This window comes from Phascolarctos cinereus, unplaced genomic scaffold (assembly GCF_003287225.1).
Source record: "Phascolarctos cinereus isolate Bilbo 61053 unplaced genomic scaffold, phaCin_HiC Scaffold_3;HRSCAF=262, whole genome shotgun sequence".
Taxonomy (NCBI): Eukaryota; Metazoa; Chordata; class Mammalia; order Diprotodontia; family Phascolarctidae; genus Phascolarctos; species Phascolarctos cinereus.
Genome location: NW_027555736.1, coordinates 68,786,498 through 68,799,003, shown reverse-complemented (window position 1 = coordinate 68,799,003; position 12,506 = coordinate 68,786,498). Strand labels below are relative to the sequence as shown.

Genomic DNA, 12,506 nt, shown 5'->3' with positions numbered 1-12,506 from the left:
AGGGTTCTGTTTGGGGCCTTTTTCTCTTTTCCGTCTATACTACTTCACTTAGTAATATCATCAGCTCCCATGGATTTAATTACCATCTTTATGCTGATGATTCTCAAATCTACCTTTCCTCTCCTAATCTCTCTGTATTCCATTCTCACATCTCCAAATGCTTTTCAGACATCTGAAACTGCATGTGCAGTTGACATCTTGAACTCCATGTTCAAAAAAACCTGGTTATCTTTTCCCCTAAATGTCCCCCCAACCCCAGCTTCCCTTCTATTGAAAAGTAGAACACCATCCTCCCAGTCTTTCAAATTCACAACCTAGGACTCATCCTGGATTTCTCACTCTCTCTCTCACCCCGCCCCCCATCTAAGCTGTTGTCCAGGCCTGCTGATTACACCTTCATAACATCTCTTAGTTATGCCTTGAATATCTCTTCTGCCACTGCCACTACTCTAGTGCAGACCCTCATCACCTCAATTAATGCAACAGCCTATAGGTGGGTCTGCCTGCCCCAAGTCTCTCCCTACTCCAATACATTCTTTATTCAGCCACTAAAGCTATTTTCCTAAAACACAGGTCCAATCATGTCACCCACCTACTCAATAAACTCCAGTACCTTCCTCTTGTCTCCAGAAGCAAATGCAAAATTCTCTGTTTGGCATTTAAAGCCCCTGATAACCTAGCCTTCTCACACCTTACTCCCGAATTCTTCAATCAAGTGACACCAGCTTCCTGGTTGTTCCAAAAACAAGACGCTTCATCTCTTGCCTGTATGCATTTTCTCTGGCTATTCTCCTACCCACCCCCCATGCCTGGAATGCTCTCCCTTCTCTCCTACAACTACTTACTGACCTCCTGACCTCCTTTCAACTAAAATGGCACTTTATACAATAGCCTTTCCCAACTCCTCTCAATTCTAGTGCTTTCTCTCTTTTCACTATTTCCTATTTATCCTGTATATAGCTCGTGTTGTATATATTTGTTTGCATGTTGTAGTTCCCATTTGACTGTAAGCTTTTTAAGAACAAATTGTCTTTTGCCTCTTTCTGTAACTCCAGTGATCAGCACACAGTAGGTGCTTAATAAATGTTTACTGATTAATTATGTTCCCTCAAACACCCTGGCCTACCACTTTTTCATGTTCCCAACTACATAACCTATTCTTTTAACAGCCTTCATACTTTTCTTCACACACAACAATTCCATCTCCCATGCCTGAAATTCACTCCCTTCTCACTTTGGTCTCTTCAAGATACTTAGTATCCTTCAAAGGTCATCTACTACATGAAGCCTTTCCTGATCCTCCCAGTTGCTAGTGCCTCCATCAAAAAATTACCTTGCCTTTTGTGGAAGTTTATATGTGCGCATACTGTTTCCCAGATAGAATACAAGGTCCCTTAAAGCAGAGGCTAGAAAAATTCCTTAGAGCCTTATCAAGGTGCCTGGAACATGGGAGAGTGGTAATAAATGGCCATTCTAGTCAGAATTAAGCAAAACAATTTATATAGCAAAACGTAGTTAAGTCCTTCTGACAAAATTTTGTAACTTTGCAAAATTCAGAATAAAGAATTTAACTGCTCTGTGGCAGGATGGTATGACAATTTGCTTCTAAAAAGCCTGAGACTAGTATGAAAGGATCATAGAAAGGGGCCCCATAAATCAGGAATAATATATTATCCTCCATTTGTACAGAATTTCCTTTTCATCTAATGATGATAATGATGGTGAAGAAGAACAAGAAGAGGAGGAGGATTAAGAAGCAGCAGCAGCAGCATTTACATAGTACCTGAGGTTACTAATCACTTAACATATATTAACTCATCTGATTACTGAAACTCCATAGTGCTATTATCGTGTTCATTTTATAAACAAAGAAATTGACTCTAAGACAAATTAGGTGACTTGTCCAGGGTCACATAACTAGTAAATATCTGTGGAAGGATTCTAACTCAGGTCTTCCTGATTCCAAGTTCAGCACTTTATACACTCCACCACACAGTTGCCTGTAATGTTAAGTCTGCATATAGCTACATATAATATTACATATAGTATTATCATCACAATATTATTATATTAGTTGCATATAATATTATAGTTGCATCTAATATTAAATCAGCCTGAAAATGTCTATAATTTGTGTTAGGGGTATGCTAACTATAAATGGCTTGATTACTTTGTCATATCTTTGGAATTATGAAGCTAATAAATGGAAAAATTAGGAAGTTCATTTATAGTTCACACCTAGAATGTATCTCCTCAAAGTGCTGCTATTTTCCCCATTCTACCACATCATCCTGCCTTGAAGGCATTACTTTTTTAATATTAGCTTTATAAAAAATACCAAGTTTGGTCAGAAAGCTACCAGTATGTATTTTGGCTTCTAAATGGTTTTGATCAATTCTGATGAGATAATGCTCTCTCTATGCACTACTGGTTCCTACACTGATTGCCTTCATTCATGCCCAAGTCTCTCCCCTGTGCTTCACTCAATCCCTATTGGACACATTTTAAACTCAACTTGTTGAAAGCAGAACTCCTCCTCTCAGATGCAGCTCAGATCATCTTCTTACCAGGCTTTTCTAAACAATTCCCCAATCACTACTACCCTCCCCTCTTGTATGTAAATATTTTGTATAAATTTCTACGTATTAACTTTGTATTTATGTTGTATATGTTTTTGCATATACTTGTCCTTCCCATTACAACATAAACTCCTCAACTGAGGATTGGTCCATTCTCTACATCTGCATCCCCAGCATCTCAGCAGAGTGTCTGGCACGCAGCAGGCCAGAGTGCCTCTGCTCAGGCTGTACTCTACATTCACAATATCCTCCCTTTAGCTGAATCTTTCCTTAATCCTTCAAGCTCCATGAAAACTTCCCAACCTTTTTGTTATCTCTCTGATGCACTGACACAACATTGTATTATGGTGTCTCATTTGCCAACCAGACCATACAGTCCTTGAGGGCAAGAATTATAATTCAACTTTGCATTTTCCTTCATTCCCAGAGCTGTGCTCTACACACAATGTTGTGTTCAGTCATTTTTTCAGTCTTGCCTGACTTTTCCCGAGCCCATCTGGCATCTTCTTGGGCAAAGACAGTAGAGTAGTTTGCCATTTCCTTCTCCATTTCATTTTACAGACAAAGAAACTAAGGTAAACAGTGTTAAGTGACTTGCCTAGGGTCACAAGCTAATAAGTGTTTGAGGCCAAATTGGAATTCAGGAAGATGAGTCTTTTCACTCCACTTGCTTACTATCTAATTCTTTTTTTGGAGGCAACAGGGATTAAGTTACATGCCTCGAGTCACACAGCTAGTAAGTATCTAAGTCTGAATTTGAACTCAGATTCTCTGGACTCCAGGGCCAGTGCTCTCTCCACTGCACCACCTAGCTGCCCCTCACATGCTTACTTCTCAAACCCTGGCAATATAGATGCCTTTCCCCAAGGTTACCGAAGATCGGCTAAATCCAAGGCCTTGCTTCAGGTCCCACTGATTCGGAATGTTTTTGTATCTTTTGATACTGTGGCCTCAACCTTTCTCTTGCACCCACTCTCCCAGCTCTCACCTAGTTCTTCTTCCTCACTACTCCCTTTTCAGTCTCCATTACTGCATTCATACATACAGCTTACACCCTTAACACAGACATTACTCAAGGTTCGGTCTTGAGCCTTTCCTTTTTTGTCTATGCTTTGTCTCTGAGTGATCTTATCTATTTCCATGGGTTCAGCTGGTACCTCTACCTAGCAAGCTGAACCCTAGACCTCAACAGTCAGCAGCTGCCTTCTGGACAGCTCCTCCTGGATACAACAGTGGCAGTGAATGTAATGCTCAGTTTGGATCCATCAAGACTGCAGTTTGAATCTTGCCTCAGACATTTATTAGCCGTGTGATCCTAGGCAAGTCACTTGCCTTCTCTCAGCCTCAGTGCCTTCATTTGTAAAATGTGGCAATAATAGTACATAGCTCACAGAGTTATTTGTGAGGATCGAATGAGACAATATGTGTAAGGAGTTTTGCAAACCTTAAAGTGCTTTATAAATGTTAGCTGGAAATCATCATTTCAAAGTAAGTCCAAAAAGGAACTCACTACCTTTCCCCCCCAAACCTGCCCCTGCTGTCATCTTTCATATTTGGTAGAAAGCACTACCATCCAACCAGCCAAATCCATAATCTCAAAATCATTCCTGACTCTTCCATTGCCCTCATCCAACTAGTTACCATGTCTCATCACTTCATAATATCTCATATCTGTCCCCTCCCATCTCCTGCGTCACTCTCCTTACTGTTCTTCTCAGTTTTCCTTGTGCTGATCTGTGTACATGCCTTGATAGCAGTGACTATTTTGGTTTTGTATTCCCAAAACCTAGAACAGAACCTCAGCTATGAAGTAGGCTCTTGACAAATGTTTACTCAGTTGTTACCTGATATTAATGGCTCATCTTCTGCAATTTGTAGATTAAAAAAAAAAAACAAAAAACAGCCATATGTATAATGGTTACAATTATGCCTTAATATAAAATAATCAATTCATGAAATAAACAATTTTATTAATTATTAAAATACATTCATGAGTATTAGTTTGGTTTTTTTTTTTGTAACTGCACTAAAACCACAATTTATGGAGCCACCACTTTGAAGGAAACTTGTGTGAAGTGTCTCCTTTTAAATAAAATCCATTTTTAAAGTATGGGTCTTATGAAACAAACCATTATATAAAACCATGTCAAATTTCTCAAAAATCAACCAGATGATTTCATGATAAGAGCAGAATTGGGGGAAGGGGTGGGAAAAAGAGGTGAATTGAGGGAGGAAATGGGATACGTTTATATTTCTTTTGAGAATCAACCTTTTTAAAAACTTTATGCGTCAACTCCAGTTGAAATGTTAAAGGATTCCTTTCTTAGTCTTGTGATATGAAGAAACAAGACAATTAAAACTAAGGTTTAAAGATACCTTTAAAATTATCTAATCCAAATCCCTCTTTTTACAGATAAAGAAACAAGAACCCCAGGTGCTTTACCCAAGGTCACATAACTATATAGCAGAACTGTGGAAACCAAGCCCCACTTCTCCTGACTCCCTATACCAGGGCTCTTTCCTTTGTACTATCCTTTCTTTCAATAATAGAACAATCTTTAATGCCCCATTCTCAGTTACTAGGATGCCTAAATTTAAAAATCATAGCTCACCTTTGAAATGTCTAATACCCTCAGCATCAGAAGCTATTAAGTTCATTTTTTTTTCTTTTTTAGGAATTTGCCTTTTTTTCTTGAAAGAACTAAATTGCTCAGACAATAAACAATATAGATCATTGAAAAAAACAAAAATTCTATTATCTAAGTCTACTGATATCATGATTTTTTCCTCCTTTTTATAGTATTTTCTTTATAAAAGTTACCCATACCAATAGGTTCACAGCTGAAAAGAGACTACAGAGCTAGCATCTTAACGGTCACATACATTATGACTAAAGCATCTCAACTACCTGTATGATACAAATATGGAAACTTTAGCTCACTGACAAAACAGATTAATAAAAGTCAAATTTGATAATCCAAATTCAAACTCTTAATTGCAATTTGAATATTCTGTGGCTGATTTCTGATTCATTTAACAATAAAATGATTCAAGTTTTTTTTTTAACTACTTAAAATCCTCAGGAGATCATGCCCACAACAGCATTAGAAAGAATACTGAACTTTCTCATCTAATTAATTTTAGTGTAATTCATTCTTAACTTTCTTTCCTATAGGCATTCTTCCTTGGACATGAAGGAAGCCAAAGGGTATCTCAAAAAGCAATGTCTAAAAATAAGCTTCCTACTTTGCCAGAATGTTTTTGAATTCTCCCCCAACACAACTTTTCAATAAAATATATAATTATATGGTAGAATGGAAGAAAGATAGTATTGTATAGTGGATAGTTATCCTCCAAACCAGTAATAGCTGGGCTCCAGTGCTGCCTCTGAGAATCCTGACCTTGTGATCCTGATCAAGTCCCTTACCTTTTGGTGCTCTAGGCAGTAGTGTCAAACTCAAATAGAAAAGAGAGCCATTAAACCTTACATAAGGGTCCCTGGGGATGTATATTGCCTCAGAAAACCACATATTAATTTTTTTATGTCCTATTGCATTTTCATTTGCTATATATTTCCAGGAACACTGTAGTCTGTTGTGGGCCATAGCATGTTGGACTCCTGGAGAGGTCTTCCTCACTAGAAAATTTCCTGTAACTGAAATCACAGGTTCAGTTCTTATCATTATAGCGGAAAACGTATTCAAGTTGGAGTCAGAAGACATAATTCAGTTTGTTAAGAGTTGGCTAGGAGATTTAACTAGCTATGTGAACACAAACAAATCACAATCTCTCTGAATCAATTTTCTCATCTATAAAAGGAGAACAAAAACTATCTGTACCACCTCCTTCATAGATCTATTGTGAGGAAAACACTTAATAAATTTAAAAGCACTACATAAACATGTGCAATGCTTTACAAAGAGAATACAGTACTAAACATCTATGGACCTAAATTCTAACCTAAATAAAGAAAACATTCCAAGTACAAAGAACCCTATAATTATCAATGCCAAATAAGCTTTATCATTAAAACTCGTTAGAATCATGCCTCAGATTCACTGTCAAGGCCAGGAACGGTGGTGCCTGTCCGTAGTCTCTCCTGCTGGGAAAGCCAAAGATAGTGGATCATATGAGTCTGGCATTTGGGAGCTGCAGTATGTCTAAAGCCAACTGGGTGTCTGCACTAAGTCCAGCACCAATGTGGTGAGCCCCTGGAAGCAGAAAGCCACCAGACTGCCTAAGGAAGGGCAAACTAAACCAGGGTAGAAAAATAGAGTAGTTTAAAGCTTGCCTACTGATGAGTATTGAGATCAGGGCTGAGTGACCATTACACTTCCAACCGGATTTAACAGGGAGATCCTATCTCCCTCCCTTCCTGCCACCCCAGAAAGATCCACAGTCAGATGCAAAAGTTCAATAAGGAAATGAAAACTTGATGTTTCATTATATGTATTCCACTTTGCAGTCTATCATTTCCTAATTTTTATTCATCAGCACTTCTTATCTATCAAGATAACCACAAGGCACACTTCAAAAATTCTTCTTTATTTAAGGAATACATACATACACACATATTTACACATACACATAACATACATGTATAAAGACTAGATGAAACCACCATCCTAGAGAAGTAACTCAAAATAAGAAAGCACTTCATATATTCTGCTGATTCTAATACATTTATTTCAAATACTTCACAGAACAGAAGATAACAATGAGGGGTAAAACTCAGAAATACACAGCATATTTATGGACGACACATGAAATGAAATGGAAGGTACAGATGGCAAAAGAGTAAGTTTGGGTCCATATGGCATGTGTGGTAGAGAAGATTCTTGTACGAATAAGCAAAGACTTCTGGGAGACAAAAAGTACATGGGTAAAAAACAACAGAGGAGGAGAGGGCAAAAGGAAGGGGGAGAGGGAGAGGGAGAACGTTCTACATCAAATGGTGTCAACTGAAATCTTGTTAAAAGTTCACAGCAGCATGCACATTCTCGGATACAACAAAATACTTTAAGGCTGTTCTGTATATTTCCTGCTGCTATGCAAATCTATTTCTTTTTTCAAATCTGAACAAGACTGCATAATATTCTTTGCAGGGGCTAAGGGATTGAGAGGTCAAATCTAGTCCAACCCCTCGTTTCACTAATGAGGAAAGAGAAGTTCAGAAAGAGTGATTACCTCAACATCATAAAATGAGCTAGGAGAAGAAATGGGACTACAATTTGAGTCTCCTGATTCTTATTATAAGAATCTTTCCACTAAACTCCTAAAGATTAGGCAGTCAAGTTCATAGGGGAAAATCACTTTAAAGACACAAATAACAAATGCCAAGTATAGTAACTGAGATCCATTCAACTGAAATGCCAGAAGGTCTGTGGAAAGACAGCTGGCCTAATAATCCCCTACCTTCTCCTCCCACATCATCCCCTGTCCTGAATTTTTAAACCCGTCATCCGCTGGCTCCTTACCTACTGTTTACAAGCATCCCCAGATCTACTCCATTCTTAAAAGAGCCTTCACTTGATCGTACCATTCTCTCAAGCTATTAGAGGTCTCCTACCCCACATTTTGCCTCCCTTTTACAGGCAAACACTTAGAAAAAAACGATTTCATTGCTTCTAGGCTCACTTCTTAATCTGGCTTCTGACTTTGCTCACCTGAAAATTTTCTTTGTAAGGCTACTAATGATCTGCTAGATGCGTTGCTTGGCCTCTATTCTCTTTGCAGTATTTAGCACTATTTACCATTCTCTTCCTCCTTGATATCATCTCCTCCCTGGGTGTTCACGTTCATTCTCCTATCCAACTAACTATTCAGTTGCTCCTTTTCTGTGTCTTTGCTAGATCATCATCTAGGTCCCATCCTCCTAACAGGTGCTCTTCTCTTCTCCCTTGGTAGTCTCATCAGCTTCCAGGGACTCAACTATCATCTCTATCCAAGACTTGAAGATACATACCCTCCCCACCACACACACTTATGTGTGGGTGTATCTATCTGGGAGTCTTCTGGATGTGTGTGTGTGTGTGTATGTATGTATGTATGTATGTATGTATGTATGTATGTATGTATGTATATGTGTGTGTATACTGAACTCCAGTCCCACATTATCAACTGCCTAATGGATATTTCCATGTATCCATCCTCTTATCAACTTCCATATTTCTGTTAAGGATTGCACCATCCTTCCAGTCAGCCAGGGTCTCAAACTCAGTCATCTTTCATTCTTCTCTTTCCCACAATCCCAATCAGCTGCCAAGCCTCATCGATTCTACCTCCACAATATCCCTCTTATCTCAAACATGATATAAAATGACTTTGGAATTATGTAAGAAACGCCACTAAGCTGTTCATAGCCTCTGACCCAGGAAATTGCATTCAGATGTATATTCCAAAGAGGTCAATGACTGAAAGAAAGTTCTTATATATAACGAGTCATGGTAGCACTCCTACTGTGATAGTAAAGAACTGTTTTTTTTTAAGTAGGTGCCCATCAACAGGGAAATTTCTAAATACACTGTAGTCTATTAATGAAATATAATATTATTGTACAGTAAGAAACACTCACATGAAGAATTCGGAGAAACACAGGAAGATACAGGTGTGGGAAAAACAGAACCAAGTGAAAAATTTCACAATGACAACAATAATGTCAAGAAAAAAAACACTAAAAGGAAGCTGAACTCAACTGGTATAATGAAAAATCTTGGTTCTGAGAAGAGAATAAAACATAGTTTTCTTCTCAGATGGAAAATAGATTGTAGAGTAGGGAATTGTGGGTACCAAATTTTGTATACGCAGATTTTAGCCATCACTTTGTTTATTTTTATTTGTTACAAGAGAGGGCTTAAGGAGGAGGAAGAAATGGGTTATAAAATCAGAAATGACTGTGATGCAGATTAAAAGTATAAAATTTCACTACTTGCAATTTAAAAGCATATGCTTCCTCTAATTTTTTATAACAAAGCAAATTGGAAATATGTTGGTGCCATGAAGACTTCTGACTTAATAATTAAAACTTGTACCTCTTATAATACAAGTATCCAGACAACTATGTACCATGTTTGAACATTTTTGATTTCAGTATTGTTGAGTTTCTTCTAAAGAAGGTCAATTTACTGAAGCAATAACACTTCAACAAAGTTATTAAGATCCATCTACTCAGATGATAGGCAGTACATATGTGGGTATGGCCACTTAGTCATTTCAAACTGATGACAACTCTATGTGGCTTACCAAAATGTACATACAAAATGCAGTGGAAATTTTTTTTAAAATTGCAATTTCAGTTCATTTTTAATTCTTTAGTTTCTAATATACTAGAACATTTAGTACTACAAACTCAAAAAAATAAATACCAAAAGCACCTCCTGTGGAGTCACAGAATATTAACAAAAGGAATCTTTGGGAGACAATCCCTTCACTTCACAAATGAGAATCTTAAACACTAAGTTATCATATAGCTTTATTTAAGGATAAGACAGGACTATGACTTATAGCCAAGGCAGCATTTTAATACCACATTAAAACTACTTCATTTTACCTTCTACTCCTAGCTCTTACATAGTGCAGAATGGCTACTGAAGCTGCCAAGGAGCCACATGACCAAAAAATACTAGCGTGAGCTCAGAATTAAATAATTGAACTTAGTGCGAATGTTTTTTTGTTTTGTTTTTACCTTAGCTAATGTGGCATAGTTGACAGAGCTGCCCTTGGAACCATCAAGACATCGGTTCAAGTCCCTCCTCTGACGAACACTGCCCTGGTAACCCTTGGGCAAGTCACAACCTCTCAGCACCCTAGGCATCTGAGATGGTCAATTGCAGAGGAGGTACCAACTTGCATAATCAGTGGGATTTCCTTACCTGGGAGTTCCCTATATGAATAAAATCACCAGTCCAGTCCCTATCCTGAATTGTAAAGTAAATTGTGCTTATTGGGCACAGTTTAATACGATGGTGATGAATGCTACTAAATTCACAGAAAATGTTTGACGGAACACAAGAAAAAAAATAGAGAACATGCTTTTACTAATTTACCCAAACTCCAGATAACACAGCTCCAGCACAACCAGTGACTCGGACAGTCAAGTCAGTCGAGGAAAAAATTAAGAGTCTATTACATTACATTATATGGACATAAGCGTTTGGGAGATAAAGAAAGGAAAAAGAGGAGGCAGGCTGCCTTAAGATTTTAAAAATCTCATAAGAACACCACAAGCTAAAACGGTCCAATTCATATTTACATTCGCTATTCACCGGCTGAGGAATCCTCACCAGTACCTGTATTTTTTTTGCCTTGATGTATCTGTATATAACTGATGCATCTGAACATTACGTTACTGGCACAAACAAAGCTCCACAGAAGGCAAAAAGCAAACAAAAACACACACTCAAGAACCCAGGATGTCTCAGCCACCACAAATAGTCGAGGAAGGGAAATGATAGCATTCTCTTTTATATACACGGTATCTAAAAGGTGCTCGCTGTATGCCTCCTGTCCCTGTCCCGGCCTTCAAGGACTACAGACCTCCCCCTCCCCCAAAGTCTTTGAGAACTTCTCCCCCACCCCGTGCCGTTCAAAAATACAATATGGAAGTAGGGAAAACACACTAGGCACAGACCATCGTTCGGGGGCCGCCGGCCGCAGGAGAAGGAGGAGGGGAAGTTGAAGATAGGTAGGTGGGGAGTGAGGTAGGTAGGTACCCATCTAAGCTCTCCTGCTCCCGCGGTCCCGGGGCTGGAGGTAGTCGGGGTTGGGGGGGAGGGTTAAGGGGAGAAAAACGGTAGGGCCGCAGCAGCACGTTCTCTACCCCCACCCCGCACCCCCGACCCCGTCCCCTCCCCCTCTGGGTCCTCCTCCTCGCCCCCTTCACCCCGCTATTGTTCTCCAGATCCCCCGGCATCCTCTCCCCAGTCCCCAGGCGGGCCGCCTCCCCCCGAGCGGGGACGCCGGCCCCTCCCTCTCACTGCCCCCTCCTCCTCCCCCTCCCCTCTGGAGGGGGTCACCGCGGCGGCGGCGGCAGCGGCGGCACAATAACATAAACACAGCGGTTACGGCCGGAGGAGCCGCCCCCGGGCTCCGGGCCCGGCTCTCCGCTCGGCGCCGCACTCACCCAGGGAAGCGAAGCGCGTGCGGAGGGGAGGAAGGCCCCCCGGAGTCCCCGCGGAGGCTGCCGGGGAGCAGGGGAGGACGAGAAAGGCGCCCGAGCCTGAGCCGCTGGCTGGCCGGTCCACTGAGCTCGTCCGGGCTCCGGGCCGCGTCCTCCTGCCTCCACCGCTCGGCTGAGGAACAAGAGCGCCAGCCGTCACGGCGCACGCCTCCACGTCATCCCGCAGGGCCCCGCCCCTTGCCCGCTCCCCCCCGCCCATGAAGGGGCGGGGCGATTCGGATCCAGGGAGGCGGGGCCAGCAGAAGCTGGAGCGAGGTGCTGGGAGGGCTGACCTGGGTGGCTCGAACAAGAGGCCGGGGAAGGAAAGGCGGGTCTGAGTAGGGGGCGGGGCAAAATGGAAGTATGAATGAGGGGCGTGGCTAGAGCTGAGCCCAACAGGGGGCGACGACTGCGTTTTTGTAAGTTACTCTGTTGAGTGGCTGATATTGACAACTCACATTTCTGTAGCACTTGATTAAAAAATAAAAACGGAGGGGAAATGAAATGAATAATTTGCTGTTAGAAAGACTCAGGTTCAAATTCCGCTTCCGACCCTGGGAACGTCACTCAACCTCAAGGTGCTTCAGGCAAATTCCTAGGATTTCACTGCTAACGCACTACCAGAGTGAAGTTGGTGAAAATCGCTTGACCTCCCCGGCCTCGGCTTCCACTTCCGTAAAATGCGGGGGTTGGTCTCTCTGTACTCTGAGGGCCCTGCCTAGTTTTTATCTTCAATGCTAGCGCGCCCAGGTTGAGATCTGAAAGGAGGG

General features: G+C 40.8%; 1 protein-coding gene across 4 annotated transcripts in view; it reads right to left on the bottom strand.

Moving 5' to 3' along the window:
- Positions 1–11,893, bottom strand: part of MAPK8 (mitogen-activated protein kinase 8) — a 124,740-nt gene extending 112,847 nt beyond the window's left edge. For 2 of the 4 annotated variants that reach the window (XM_020997084.2, XM_020997085.2), the window contains exon 1: positions 11,701–11,892. The gene's annotated coding sequence lies outside the window, so the exon portion shown is untranslated. Of the gene's footprint in view, positions 1–11,700 lie in introns of all 4 variants that reach the window. The other 2 variants (XM_020997086.2, XM_020997087.2) reach the window with 2 other exon arrangements.
- Positions 11,894–12,506: the final 613 nt, after the last annotated feature.